General features: G+C 38.3%; 1 pseudogene; it reads right to left on the bottom strand.

Annotated features, from left to right (window-relative positions):
- Positions 1 to 11,339: 11,339 nt before the first annotated feature.
- On the bottom strand, positions 11,340 to 13,290 carry LOC118022473 (annotated as a pseudogene).
- Positions 13,291 to 13,731: the final 441 nt, after the last annotated feature.

Below are 13,731 nucleotides of genomic sequence, written 5' to 3'. Positions count from 1 at the left end.
CTTTTATAGAAATATCCCATTGCATTCAATATTTCAAAATTTTACCAGTAGAAAATTGTTTGTCTTTTTAATATCTATATGCATCCTATAAACAAAATATTTTGCCTTTCCATTTATAGATAAATAACAAAGTCTGTACAAAGACTAGGGAATTCTAATATAAAAATGTAAGTATCTAAAAATCCAGACCTATATTAAAGCATCCAGGAAGAGAAAAACAGATAAAGAACAGACATCTGTTTTAGTCACTAAAATCAAACTACTTGTCATTCCCTAGGACACATTTCTCCCCCAGTTTATTGAGGAGGTCCACTTTCCAAAAATACCAGTCAGTTGTGCACATTTTTATGAGAATATCCCTACCACAAGTAACCTTGAACTGTTTTTTTTTTTTTTAAATCTGAAAAATGAAATAACCCTATATACTTTTAAATTGCAAGAATGTGTATTATTATGTCAAAAACAGAATAAGGAATTTTACTATGAATTACTTCATTAAAAAGAAATTAGCAGTGATTCTCTCTCTCAAAGGTTCACCAAGTCACAATCATCATGATCTTTCTCACCAGTGCCAAAACAAAGAGAAGAGCCATATAATTTTCCTGTAATGCTATGCCCCTGGAAATCAATCTATAAAATTGAAGCCAAAGCAGATTTCTTTTATTAGATTGCTAGATAACTGATTAAGCCTCTGCATTTATAGTTATGGGAAATTTGTCCTATAAAAAAAAACAAGCTAAATGGCAGCAGCACAAAAATTTAGGTAATTTTCTTGGCAAAAGTAGGATCTAAATTTTATGGTTTATTCTTGGTACACAGATAAATGTAATATATAATCCTTTAACATCTAGCTGTTTCACCACTGATTGTATCTGCTCAGCTCATATGGTCTTTGCCATATCCATAAGGCTTTGCTGAGTACCTAATAAGCATTTATTAAAATTTGCATTAATCATGGTCTTAGACAAAGAAATAAAGATGAACATGGAGGTTGTTCTTGGTAGCATTTTCAGTTTTAAAATACTGTCAAAACTTAAAGCCATTAAAAAAAAAAACAGCTGGTTCATAACCATCTAGTGTGTGATACTCTGTAGTATCATTTTATCTAAATAGCTAGTGAATATTAAAATAAACCAAGCTTGGATTTAATCATTAATCATAAAGCAATTCCTGTAGTTTTGGATTACTCTGTTGTGAAAAAACATAAGCGTAGTACACAGAAGTTCCAAAGAGTCTGACGTCTTAGAAAACGTTTGGTGAGTACCCTAGGATCCTAAAGGCCCTTCTCAGACTTCTGTTGATTGAATTAACCTGAAACTTTTAAAATTATTTGTAGGTTTTGGGGAGCCTGGGTGGCTTAGTCGGTTAAGTGTCTTGATTTCGGCTCAGGTCATGATCTCAGGGTTGTGAGATGGAGCCCCATGTCAGACCCCATGATGAGCATGGAGCCTGCTTGGGATTCTCGCTCTCCTTTTCCCTCTGCCCCTCCCCCACCCATGCATATGTACTCTCTCTCTGTTAAGAAAAAAACTTTTTTTAAATAAAATTATTTGTAGGTTTTTACTTAAATTTCTTTCATCAGATGCAGATGGGATACATTCCCAAAAGGCTAATTTTCCCCATAAAACTAAAAAAATAGGGCGCCTGGGTGGCTCAGTTGGTTAAGCGACTGCCTTCGGCTCAGGTCATGATCCTGGAGTCCTGGGATCGAGTCCTGCGTCGGGCTCCCTGCTCAGCAGGGAGTCTGTTTCTCCCTCTGACCTTCCCCCCTCTCATGTGCTCTCTCTCTCTCTCTTAAATAAATGAATAAATAAAATCTTTAAAAAAAAAAAGAAAAGAAAAAAAACTAAAAAAATATATTGTTTAATTTTTTATACTACCTATGCTTGAAATTTAGAATCGATACTACCCTTGGAAATGCTCAATGTATACAGTATTTTATATAAATGTTTATTGCATGATTGATTCCAAGATTTAAAAAAATATATATCTAGAAAAGTAAAAAACTGAATTTCTAATAATTTCAGACCTAAAATAAAAGCTTCAATACTGAAAAGTCACTACTCTCAGGTAGTAAATCTGACATTTGGATCTGCAATATTATTATCTTTTAATTTTTAAAATTTCTGTGATTTTGAACATTTTTTGCATCTATTATAAGCCACATAGCTAAACAATGCTGCTTGATTTCTATAGTAAACAGCCATATTGTGTTCGTTCATTAGCTATAACATCTAGGACTGTTTTGTAAATTCCGAATTCATCATTTACAAGCTTCATGGTTTTAGTCAAATTACTGAACAATCTGTAAACCAGGGCTAGTTCACAGAGATGCTATGAGGACCACACCTAGTGGCCTGACACCTAGTAGGACTCTAAAGACCTAATTGCTAATACAGGTTTTTTTTTGGCATAATGAATAACTGGCACCAGAATTCTCTTTATGAAGGCAAAGTCTTCCTGAAGGAAATATTTTGATGACCCAACTGGATGTTGAAAAACAAGTCCAAAGGCAGAATGCAGAAGAAAAGGGCAGAATAAAGCAATTGATGAATTGCTGTATAAAACAAAATGCAAAGAATCTAGTTTAAGGAAAAAATAAAAGGGAACACAGGATTTAAAAAAAAAAAAACGGCAGTACCTAAGCACGTAACAATATTAATATAACATTGATGGAACTGTAGGTATGTATGGCTGATAATGGCTGAAGGATTTTTTAAGCATAATGATTTTAATATTCAACTAATATATTTAATATGTAAATGCAATATTCAATTCTAATTTATGTTTTTGAGCTATAACTCTTTCCTTCTCCATAAACCTTCAGTAAAAGCCTCCATACAAACATACACAATGGCTTTGTGTAAGTGTCCCTGCCACTGATCTTAACCATACAAATCAAGAAAAGCAGTGATTGGGTGAGATGATGTTGGACAAGGATAATCCTACAGATTAGCAAAAAAAATTCCATTAAAAACAAAAAACAAAAACCAAAAAACAAAACAAACAAACAAAAAACACTGGAAGGTGAAACTCAGCACCAGGAGAGGCAAAGAAACTTCTGCTGGTAGTGAGATGGGGGGGTGAATTACACCGATCTTCTCCCCTCCAAATTCTCAACTAGTGAAGAAATGGACACAAGTGTCAGACAGAAGGAAATTAAAATACTGCTACTGCTTTATATGTTTAGAGCTGGATTAGCGGAACCGGAGATCTTACCTTGTCTGATGGCCTGAATCCTGCTTCCTATGCCTTCCCTTTTTCTTACAATGTAGGCCTCCCCTTTGATGGAACTATTCTTTACCTTAGAAGCTTGCTTTTCTGAGGGCTGAAAAGGGATGTGTCCTGAGGAAAGGACATTTCCGAAGGGAGAACCTATATAGAGTTTTCTTTACATGCTTAATTCCTTTTTTTCTAGTCTCACTCTAGCTATGTGGCTTATAATAGATGAAAGAAGTAAACTCATTTCTCCCTCGTTAGGAAGAAATGAGAAGTTCTCTGGGAAACCTTCTCAGGAAAACATGTCGTCAGGAGGACCAGGATTCTTCCCAATATCTCTGATATTTGTTTTCTTAACCCATGGAATTTATTTTTTATTTATTTTTTATTTTTTTATTTTTAAAGATTTTATTTATTTATTTGAGACAGAGAGCATGAGAGGGAGGAGGGTCAGAGGGAAAAGCAGACTCCCTGCCAAGCAGGGAGCCCGATGCGGAACTCGATCCCAGGACTCCAGGATCATGACCTGAGCCGAAGGCAGTCGCTTAACCAACTGAGCCACCCAGGCGCCCTTAACCCATGGAATTTCACAACCAAAACCAGCAGAGTAGCTATCCCACTCAGGGGAGGAGACAGGCAGGCTCTCATTTTCAACCACTTCTACTTTGCATTAGGGAAAATGCCTGTTCCCCATGTTTTGCATATTTATAGCGGGGAGGAAATTTCCACGTCACAAGAGTAACAGAGTAGGAAAATTTGTGGACTATCTTCCCCAGGGAAGATTGAAGAGATTGGGGAGGAAACTGGCTATGAGTGGTTCAACTCTTTCTCTCTCTTTCAGAGAAAGTTGTGCTCAGAAAGCAGCCATTCTCCACTCATCCATGTGATGTATTTTCCAACTGGACAGTTATCTTCTGTTCACCCCTGTAGTTCCACTCACCACTTCCTTTTAGCCTGGTGTCTACATAGGAGGAATGCATGAAGTGGTCCTTTTTGCTCTGGCTTCTGAGTGGATATGGCCAAAGGGGAGCCCTGGCAGAAGACTGAACAGAGGCAGGATGCTGGGTTCAAGTTGTTTTTGCTCTGGCTGTCGCCCTGTAGGGTGGCTCATCTCCTCCCAGGGTGACCCTCTCTATATGACTCTCTCCTTCCAAGTTTCCTAACTGCTTTTGCCTAGAGCTAGAAATAGTTCTGCTGTGACCAGCACATGGTTTTTTGGCATTCCTATGCCCTGTACACACATTTCTAAATAGTTTATTTATTTCACTTTACCTTCCTGCTGAGACCATGGCTGCTACCTAAGGCGGGGATTTGGGGGAGGTAGGTTTAATTGAAAGAAATATTAGAAGCCTGATTTTGGCTCTAATTTCAATATTCATTCTCTAATTTAATCATTCTCATAATAAAGTTGATAATAGATCTCCATTTCTCTGATGCTAGTGTCTAATTTCAGAGTTCATTCAGAACCAAAGGGAGTAGAAAGATATGTTATTTATATTATATATAATATATATTATTATTATAATATATATTATATAATATATATTATATATTATATATATATAGTATATATATTATATATATATTATATATATATATATTAACTCCAATTATTGGTACATGGCCAGCACCCCAGAAAAATGGAGAAATCTTGGCATTTGGGGTGCAAAAGAATATGTGGGGTATGAGGTTTCTGCTGTGGCTAGTGCAGGAGCTTTTCCTTCCCAGTAAGTAAGGTTCAGTCTTCAGTACATTAGTTAATGTGGTCTTGGCTATTTTTTTCCCCTTGGCAGATTGCAACAGCTTATATTGAGCTTGTACAGCTGTACATATTTTTTTAATGGCATGATCTTCAGTAAGACACCTGGCCTTAGTATGTAGGCTGCTGTGGTTAACCTTGAACTACATAGAGATATATTTGGCCAAGGGAAGGTTTAGATCACCGTGAAATCTCTACTCAAAACATACAAAGTATTTGGGCAGTGGTAGGCACGACACATTTTCTTCCCTCTCTGTGGGATGCATCTCAGCTCTTCAGCTGTCCAGTTCTCTAAAGATCAAAAGGCAGTCCTCAGTGCGGAATACTGAATATTATTAGAACAATGAATATTATTAGGAATTCGCCTGATACTCCTAAGTGATAGGCGTTAGAAGGTGGCTGACACAGATTTCTCAATCCTCCTTAGAATTTCATAAAGGTTGGGACACCTGGGTGGCTCAGTTGGTTAAGCATCTGCTTTGGGCTCAGGTCATGATCCCAGGGTCCTGGGATTGAGCCCCACGTCGGGGTCCCTGCTCAGCGGGGAGCCTGCTTCTCTCTCTCCCTGCCTCTCTCCCTGCTTTGTGCTCTCTCTCTCTCTGATAAATAAATAAAATCTTAAAAAAAAAAAAAAACTTAAAAAAGAAAGAATTTCATAAAGGTCAAGGACAGGGATTCTGGGCTTCTTTAGTCATGTGACCCATCCTCAGGCTGACTGTCCCTTTTCCCCCCACTCCCACACAACCTACGGTTACTCTCATTTATTAGCAATACAGTCTATGATCACAGTATGGGATTTTGGAGATCCTGGTTGTGGCTTCACTCACAAAGTGAATGAACAAATTGGAAGGAATCAAAACTTACTAAAAGGAAAATATTCCTTTTTATTGGGCTTAGAGTACCATGAATATATCATTAAGCCAAGGCCAAAAAGTACAGTAGTCCCCTTTTACCCATGGTGTCACTTTCTGCTTTCAGTCACCTGAGGTCAACCTTGATCCGGAAGCAGATGATCCTCCTTCTGACATTGTTAGAAGGTCAGTAGTAGCCCAAGGCTACATCACAATGCCTACGTCATTCACCTCCCTTCATCTCACCATGTGGGCATTTTATCATCTCACATCTTCACAAGAAGGGTGTGTTCAGTACAAGATATATCGAGAGAGAGAGAGAGAGAGAGAGAGAGAGAGAGATCATGTTCACATAACTCATATTACAAGTAGATTGTTGTAATTGTTCTATGTTATTATTATTGTTGTTAATCTCTTAGTGTGTCTCATTTAGAAATTAAACTTTATCATAGGAATATATGCATTGGAGAAAAACATGTTATTTATGGGGTTCAGTGTTATCCACCATTTCAGACAGCCACTGGAGGTCTTGGAATGTATCTCCTGTGGATTAGGGGGAAATACTGTAACTTAAAAAGGCTTGAGGCTGCAGGAATCTGCTCACTCAGGGAAGATTTGAATTGGTTTGGAACAATATGCTTTGGCTTATAGTCAGAATAAGAGAAAGGAAAAAAAGTAAAGGACTATTACAGTGGAAAATTATTTTATTTATTTAAGCACATATTACATGTTTTATTTATTAAGCACATACTCTGCTGGGAATCTGGGCTGACCATGGCAATGAGACAGTTCCTGTCCTCGTAAGCCTAATATTCTACTGAAAAAGATAGGTAACTCATACATATTAAAGTAAGTTTAAATGCTTATATAATGCACTATCTGATACACTTTCTAAGGAAAAACAAAGCAAGAAAAGGAGAAAGGGAACTAGGAAGCCTTGTACTATTTTAGCACAAGATGATTATACATATAAAAAAGACCCCTCTGAGAAGGTGGTATTTGAAAAGAGACTTCAATGAAGTGACGCAGCCAGGCACACAAATATCTTTTGGAACATAATTCATGTAAAAGGATCAGCAAGTGCAGAGACTCATGAGGCAGGAATACATTTGGTTTGACCAAGGTACGGAAAAAGGCAGTATGATAAAGGCGATGAATCTGTGGAGTTGTAGTAGATAAAGCTCAAGCTTCACAGCCAAATAATGCTTTTCTATATAATCTAATTCCTGCATCTGCCTGTCCACGTCTGCTGCTGAGGGGGGCTTGGGGGGTGGATGCTGAGTCCTGCCTCCTTAGACAGTCCTGTTATTGATCAGTCCCATGACTGTATTCACAGGCACAATATAAGCTGCTGTGACCAGAGGGTCAAAGATGTCAAAGACCCACTCTCACTAAAGTACCCCACACATTCTATCTTGTTTCCATCTGAAAATGTAGTCTCTTAGTTGGTCATTACAGCCTCCAAATGATATGCCCGTATTTCCCAACATGTCCTGGCCTTTGCACTAATGGGGAGGAATAATTATAACCCATATCTTCCTCTTTCTTTCTAACTTCTGACCCAATGGAAGACAAATACTGAAGTTGAAGAGATGAAGAGCAACCTATCTGCTTTGTGGCTGATGAAGCTGAATTGGAGAGAAATCCACTTGACCTGTGGCTACTACCAGTTTTTGTAACACACTCCTCCTTGGAGTAAATTTCCCAGCCCACAGCTGTAGGCCAGTCTCCTGGTGGGACAAAGCCATCCCTCTAAGCTTACACGGAGGAATAAGGAATGTGAGTGTTCTAGTGACAGGTCCTTCAGGAGGTAGAACCCAGAAGAAGCAGAGCCCCTCCCCCCCATCTCCCAGATCTCATTGAATAATCTCCTTCTTTATTGGGAAGGAGGGAGTGAGCAAGAGGTAAAGGAGGACAAGAAGCTGCTCTCTCAGAATTCTTCTAGGGAAACCTAAGGACGTGGGAGCTGAGCCCCCATTAATAACTAAGCACTATCTACCTGACTCCCAATCTTTCAGAAACTCAGAAGATAATTTGGGGGATAAGAGGTTCCTCCTCCCCAGGATGACATTCATCTCAGTTGCATTTAGATCTCAAAGGGAAGGGTACGTCATCTGGTATAAATTTGGAAAGTCATGTTTCCTTTTTAAGGAACTCTCTAACACTGGTTAGCTTACGACAGATTGGATCAAATTAACTTGGACAATTAAAATGATAAATCCAAATGAGGGTTAAGACCATAATTACATCCCTCACTTACTTTATTATTGCTGGGTATCTATATTTCTTTCAAAAGAAAGCAATCTGTCATTGTCGATTACAGCAGTCTACCATAAGCAGTAATACCTAATAGACTCATGATGCACTTACTGTGAAAATAATTGTTCAATAAAATGATAGTTGAACACCAGAAGATCCATACCCCACCCTCAAATGGCCCTATTTTTACCTTTAACACATTATTACATGTTTTAAATAGCAGACTATAATCTGTTACAGTAAAATACAGCATCACAACCTCTGCCAAGTGCAATGTTTTATATATGATGCCTATAATTAAGTGAAGGAGAAATTTAAATATGGAAGGAAATATTTCCTAAATGCAAAATTATCAATGTGTCCTTATGTGTATATCTGTGTAATGCTGTAGCGACATGGGGTGCTTTTTGTTTTAAATATTCTGAAATTACATTTCTAGATTTAAAAAGATTCTTCTCCCATCCAATAGAAATTATCTCCAAGATTGTCTTAAATCAGAACAGATGCAGATGTAATGGGATAGATTTCCTCTCTAAAACTGCTGACAGTAAGAATTAATCTCAAGGGTTTCTTTCTGTCTCCCTTTATATGGAAGTACGTATAATTATCTGCCATGAAATGCACACACAGACACGGCGGCCCCCAATTCACGCAGTGCGTGTCACTGAGCAGATTCAGTCCAAGCACCTGTAACACAGCAACCCGTTCACCTGAGGAGACATGCGCATGGAGCTTCAGGGAGAATGTAAGCACCTCCCAGGGATTTTCAGCACCCCCACTCTTCTTGCTTTCCCACTTGCCCCCAATCCACTGAAACATCTCATTGCGGAGCTGGAGCAAAACTGTCATAAAGAATGACAGATGATTTCTCTCCCCCCCCCCTTTAAAGGCAAGCCTGGGCAAGTGAGTTTTAGAGGAGATGATCAATGAGAGAAGAGTGTCTGGCAAGCTTATGATATGTCTGCGAACACCACGCTCCGCTCGCTTAGTTCAGCCGCCCCCTCCCTTCTCTGAGCAGCGAACACACACAAAGGTTTGGTTTCTAAGGACTGGCCCTACCTCAGGCATCTATGCTTTTGTTTTAATTGAAGAGCCACATAATTTTATGTGGAGAGTTAGTCTTTATAATTGGTGACAGAGATGATTGCTAATGAGGCAAAACTCAAGTAGAAGCCCCAGATAATCTGCAGAGTATAACAGATTCTGCTTCCAAACAGCTGCTCCATTTTGCTCCATTCACATCACCAATTGTCAGGAGGTGCTTATGGATGTTGTGTATGCAAAATTCGTTCATTTCCCAAGCTCTACCCTCTTGATTCTCCCCCCACCCTTATTTTAAATAAAAGATGTCAAACATACTGAAAATAATAAAGTAATGAATGCTTATTTACTCTTGCTGTCTTGATTTAACAAAGAAACATTTTGCCACATCTTGCTGAGATCTGTTTTTTTAAGAAAAATGCTACAGATAAAAGTTGAATCCTTCTTTGTACCCTTCATTAGTCCTCCATCTCTCTCCAGATGTAATCATTGCCCTAGAGTTGGAAGCACTTCCATTCATACGTTTATCTTTGTATTATATATATTAGTTATTCATTATCTAGAAACAAGATTGCATTTTATGTTTTTAAATATTTCGTAAATTTTATCTCACTATTCATGATTTTTGCAATTTGCTTTTTTCTTTTAACAATTGTTTCTTTTTAAAAACACACACCCTTGTTAATTAATGTTGCTCTAATGTATTTTAATTGCTGTATATCTCACCATATGAACATAATACAATTACTTGTCCATTTTCTTAATAATAAGCATTACGCTTTTTTTCTATTATGAACCGTGCTGCAATGAAATTTGCACATACCTGTTTTTGCACGTGTGTGAGTTTCTCTAGGGCATATAACTAGGGATAGAATTGTTCCGTTATAGGTTAGCTGCTTCTTCAAATTTACTAGAGTGTGAAATTACTCTCCAAAGTAGTGCCAGCTTGTAGTCCTACCAACCAGTACGAGAATTTGCCGAGAAGTTGTATTCTCAGACACCTTACATTTTGTATTTGATGGAATGAAAATGCCCCTTCATTGGGGTTTTGATTTGCATGACTCTAATTACTGGTGGAGTTGAGTATTCTTTCATATTTATTAGCTGTTCTCTGAATTGTCTGTCCAAATCATTTGTCTGTTTTTCTACCAAATTATTTCCCCTTCTTCATTGGTTTTAGGAATTCTTCACATATTCTCTGTACTATTCCTCTGTTCACTATCGTGTTAGAGAACTTTGGGAGGACATAAAAGTAAATTAACCCAAATGAGAATGACATTCACTAGGCCCCACCAACCAAATTCAAAATGTCCTTCAAATTTAAAATCAGTAAGGCCTTGGTAAACGCAAACCAAAAACTACTCTTTCTGTTATATACATAAGCATATTCTCCACTTTGCTTTCTAAGTTTCAGTTTTTCACCAAATGATTGTTTTCGACAAGATCATGTTTTTTAATATATATATCAAGCAAAACCTGAGAAGCTAGCTTATTTCCATAATCACAAGTTAGGCCTGAAAGTGGAAAACAAAAATAAAAACAAAAAACTTGTGTCTCCCAAGTTCAAGGGAAAATTCAGATTTCTAAAGCAAGAATTGTAATAAAAATTTAACATATTAAGGTATGTGTTATACGTATATATGTAATTCAGATTTTGGTTATTAGTTTATAGTAAGCCAGTAAACTGTCTTCTGTATCGAGAAACTGCTACATAATTTGCAGGGCTCAGTGCAAAATAAAAATGCAGGACCCCTTATTCAAAATCAATGAAAACTTCAACATAGGCTTTCCTTGGGGATATTGCGGGTTTAGGTCCAGCCAACCACAATCAAGTGAATAATGCAATGAAGTGAGTCAAATGAATTTTTTGGTTTCCCAGTGTATATAAAAGTTATGTTTATACTATGCTATACTCTATTAAGTGCAATAGCATTATATCTAAAAATTTTCTATACCTTAATTTAACAAATGCTTTATTGCTAAAAAAAGTAAAATGTTGGGCGCCTGGGTGGCTCAGTTGGTTAAGCGACTGCCTTCGGCTCAGGTCATGATCCTGGAGTCCCGGGATCGAGTCCCGCATCGGGCTCCTTGCTCAGCGAGGAGTCTGCTTCTCCCTCTGACCCTCCCCACCTCATGCTTTCTCTCTCTCTCAAATAAATAAATAAAATCTTAAAAAAAAAAAAAAAAGTAAAATGCTGATCATCATCTGAGCTTTCAGTGAGTCCTAATCTTTTTGCTGGTGGAGGGTCTTGCCTTGATGTTGACGGCTGCTCACTGATCAGGGTGGTGTGGTTGCTGAAACTTGGGTGGTTCGGCAGTTTCTTAAAATAAGATGATAGTGAAGTTTGCTGCATCGGTTGGCTCTTCCTTTCATGAACGATTTCTCTGTAGCACGTGATGCTGTTTGATAGCATTTTACCCACAGTAGAACTTTTAAAAAAATTGTGAAGTCAATCCTTTCAAACCCTGCTGTGGCTTTATCAACTAAATTTATGTAATATTCTAAGTCCTTTGTTGTCATTTCAACAATTTTCACAGCTTCTTCATCAGGAGTAGATTCCATCTCAAGAAACTACTTTCTTTGCTCATCTGTAAGAAGCAATTCCTTACCCGTTCAAGTTCTGTCATGAGATTGCAGCAAGTTGGTCACATCTTCAGGCTCCACTTCTAATTCTAGTTCTCTTGCTGTTTCCATTGCATCTACGGTCACTTCTTCCACTGAGATCTTGAACCCCTCAAAATTCATGATGGCTGGAATCAACTTCTCCCAAATTCCTGTTAATGATATTTTGACCTCTTCCCATGAATCACAAATGTTCTTAATGGTATTTAGAATGGTTAATTCTTTCCAGAAGGTTTTCAGTTGGCTCGCCCAGATCCATTAGAGGAATCACTATCTATGGCAGCTATAGCTTCATGAAGTGTATTTTTTAATTTTTTTAAAAGATTTTATTTATTTATTTGACAGAGAGACAGCGAGAGAGGGAATACAAGCAGGGGGAGCGGGAGAGGGAGAAGCAGGTTCCCCGCCAAACAGGGATCCCAATGTGGGGCTCGATCCCAGGACCCTGGGATCATGACCTGAGCTGAAGGCAGACGCTTAACGACTGAGCCACCCAGGCACACCTGAAGTGTCTTTTTTAAATAATAAAAATTTGAAATTCAAAATTACTCCTTGACCCACAGGCTGCAGAATGGATGCTGTGTTAGCAGGCATGAAAACAACATGAATCCCATCCATCTCCATCAGAGCTCTTGGGTGACCAGATGCATTGTCAATGAGCAGTCATACTTTGAAATCTTGAGTTCAGATATGAGCAGTAGGTCTCAACAGTGGGCTTAAAATATTCTGTAAACCATGTTGTAAACACATGTGCTGTCATCCAGTCTTTGTTGTTCCACTGTTAGAGCACAGGCAGGGTAGAGTTAGTGTAATTCTTAAGGGCTTTAGGATTTTCGGAATGGTAAATGAGTGTTGGCTTCAACTTAAAGTCACCAGCTGTGTTAGCCTCTAGCAAGAGAGTCGGCCTGTCCTTTGAAGTTGTGAAGCCAGGCATTGACTTCTCTTTTCTAGCTATGAAAGTCCTAGATGGCATCTTCTTCCAATAAAAGGCTGTTTCATCTAAGTATGTTGCTTAATGTAGCCACCTTCATTACTTATTTTAACTAGATCTTTTAGGTAACATGCTGCCGTTTCTACATGCTGCTTCACCTTGGACTTTTATGTCATGGAGATGGCTTCTTCTCTTAAACCCCATGACCCAACCTCTGCTAGCTTCCAACTTTTCTTCTATAGCTTTCTCACCTCTCTCAGCCTTCATAGAATTGAAGAGAGTAAGGGCCTTGCTCCAGATTAGGCTTTGGCTGAAAGGAATGTCGTGGCTGCTTTGATCTTCTATCCAGACCACTAAAGCTTTCTCTGTATCAGCGACAAGCTGTTTCATTTTCATATCATCCATGTGTTCACTGGAGTAGCACTTTTAATTTCCTTCAAGAACTTCTCCTTTGCATTCACAATTTGGCTGATCAGCCCCAGAGGCCTAGCTCTCAGCCTGTCTTGGGTTTTGACATGTCTTCCTCACTAAACTTAATCATTTCTAACTTTTGATTTAAAGTGAGAGACGTGCAACTCTTTCTTTCACTTGAACACTTAAAGGCCATTGTAGGGTATTAATTGGTCTCCAGGGAATAGCGAGGCTCAAGGGAGGGAGAGAGATGGCTGCTCTGTGGAGCAGTCTGCACACGCAGTGTTTCCTGATTAAGTCTGCTGTCTTATATGGGCATGGTTTGTTCTATCCCAAAACGATTACAGTAGTAATATCAAAGATCACTGATCAGAGATCACCATAAAAATATAATAATAATGAATATGTTTGAAATACTGTGAGAATTACCAAAATGTGACACAGAGACACAAACTGAGCAAATGCTGTTTGCAAATGCTGGGCAAATGGCACTGATAGATTTGTTTGAAGACAGGTTACCACAAATCTTCAGTTTGTAAAAAATGCAGCAACTGAAAAGCACAATAAAGCAAAGAACTGTCTGTATGTTGATAGCAGAGCAGTGAACCAAGTGCAGAGCCCTCCCGAGCGCAGGGCC

Source organism: Mirounga leonina, unplaced genomic scaffold (genome assembly GCF_011800145.1).
Source record: "Mirounga leonina isolate KUSES-001 unplaced genomic scaffold, KU_Mleo_1.0 Mir_176, whole genome shotgun sequence".
Classification (NCBI taxonomy): domain Eukaryota; kingdom Metazoa; phylum Chordata; class Mammalia; order Carnivora; family Phocidae; genus Mirounga; species Mirounga leonina.
The sequence above is the reverse complement of the archived record's forward strand: the minus strand, read 5'-3'. Positions and strand labels throughout refer to the sequence as shown.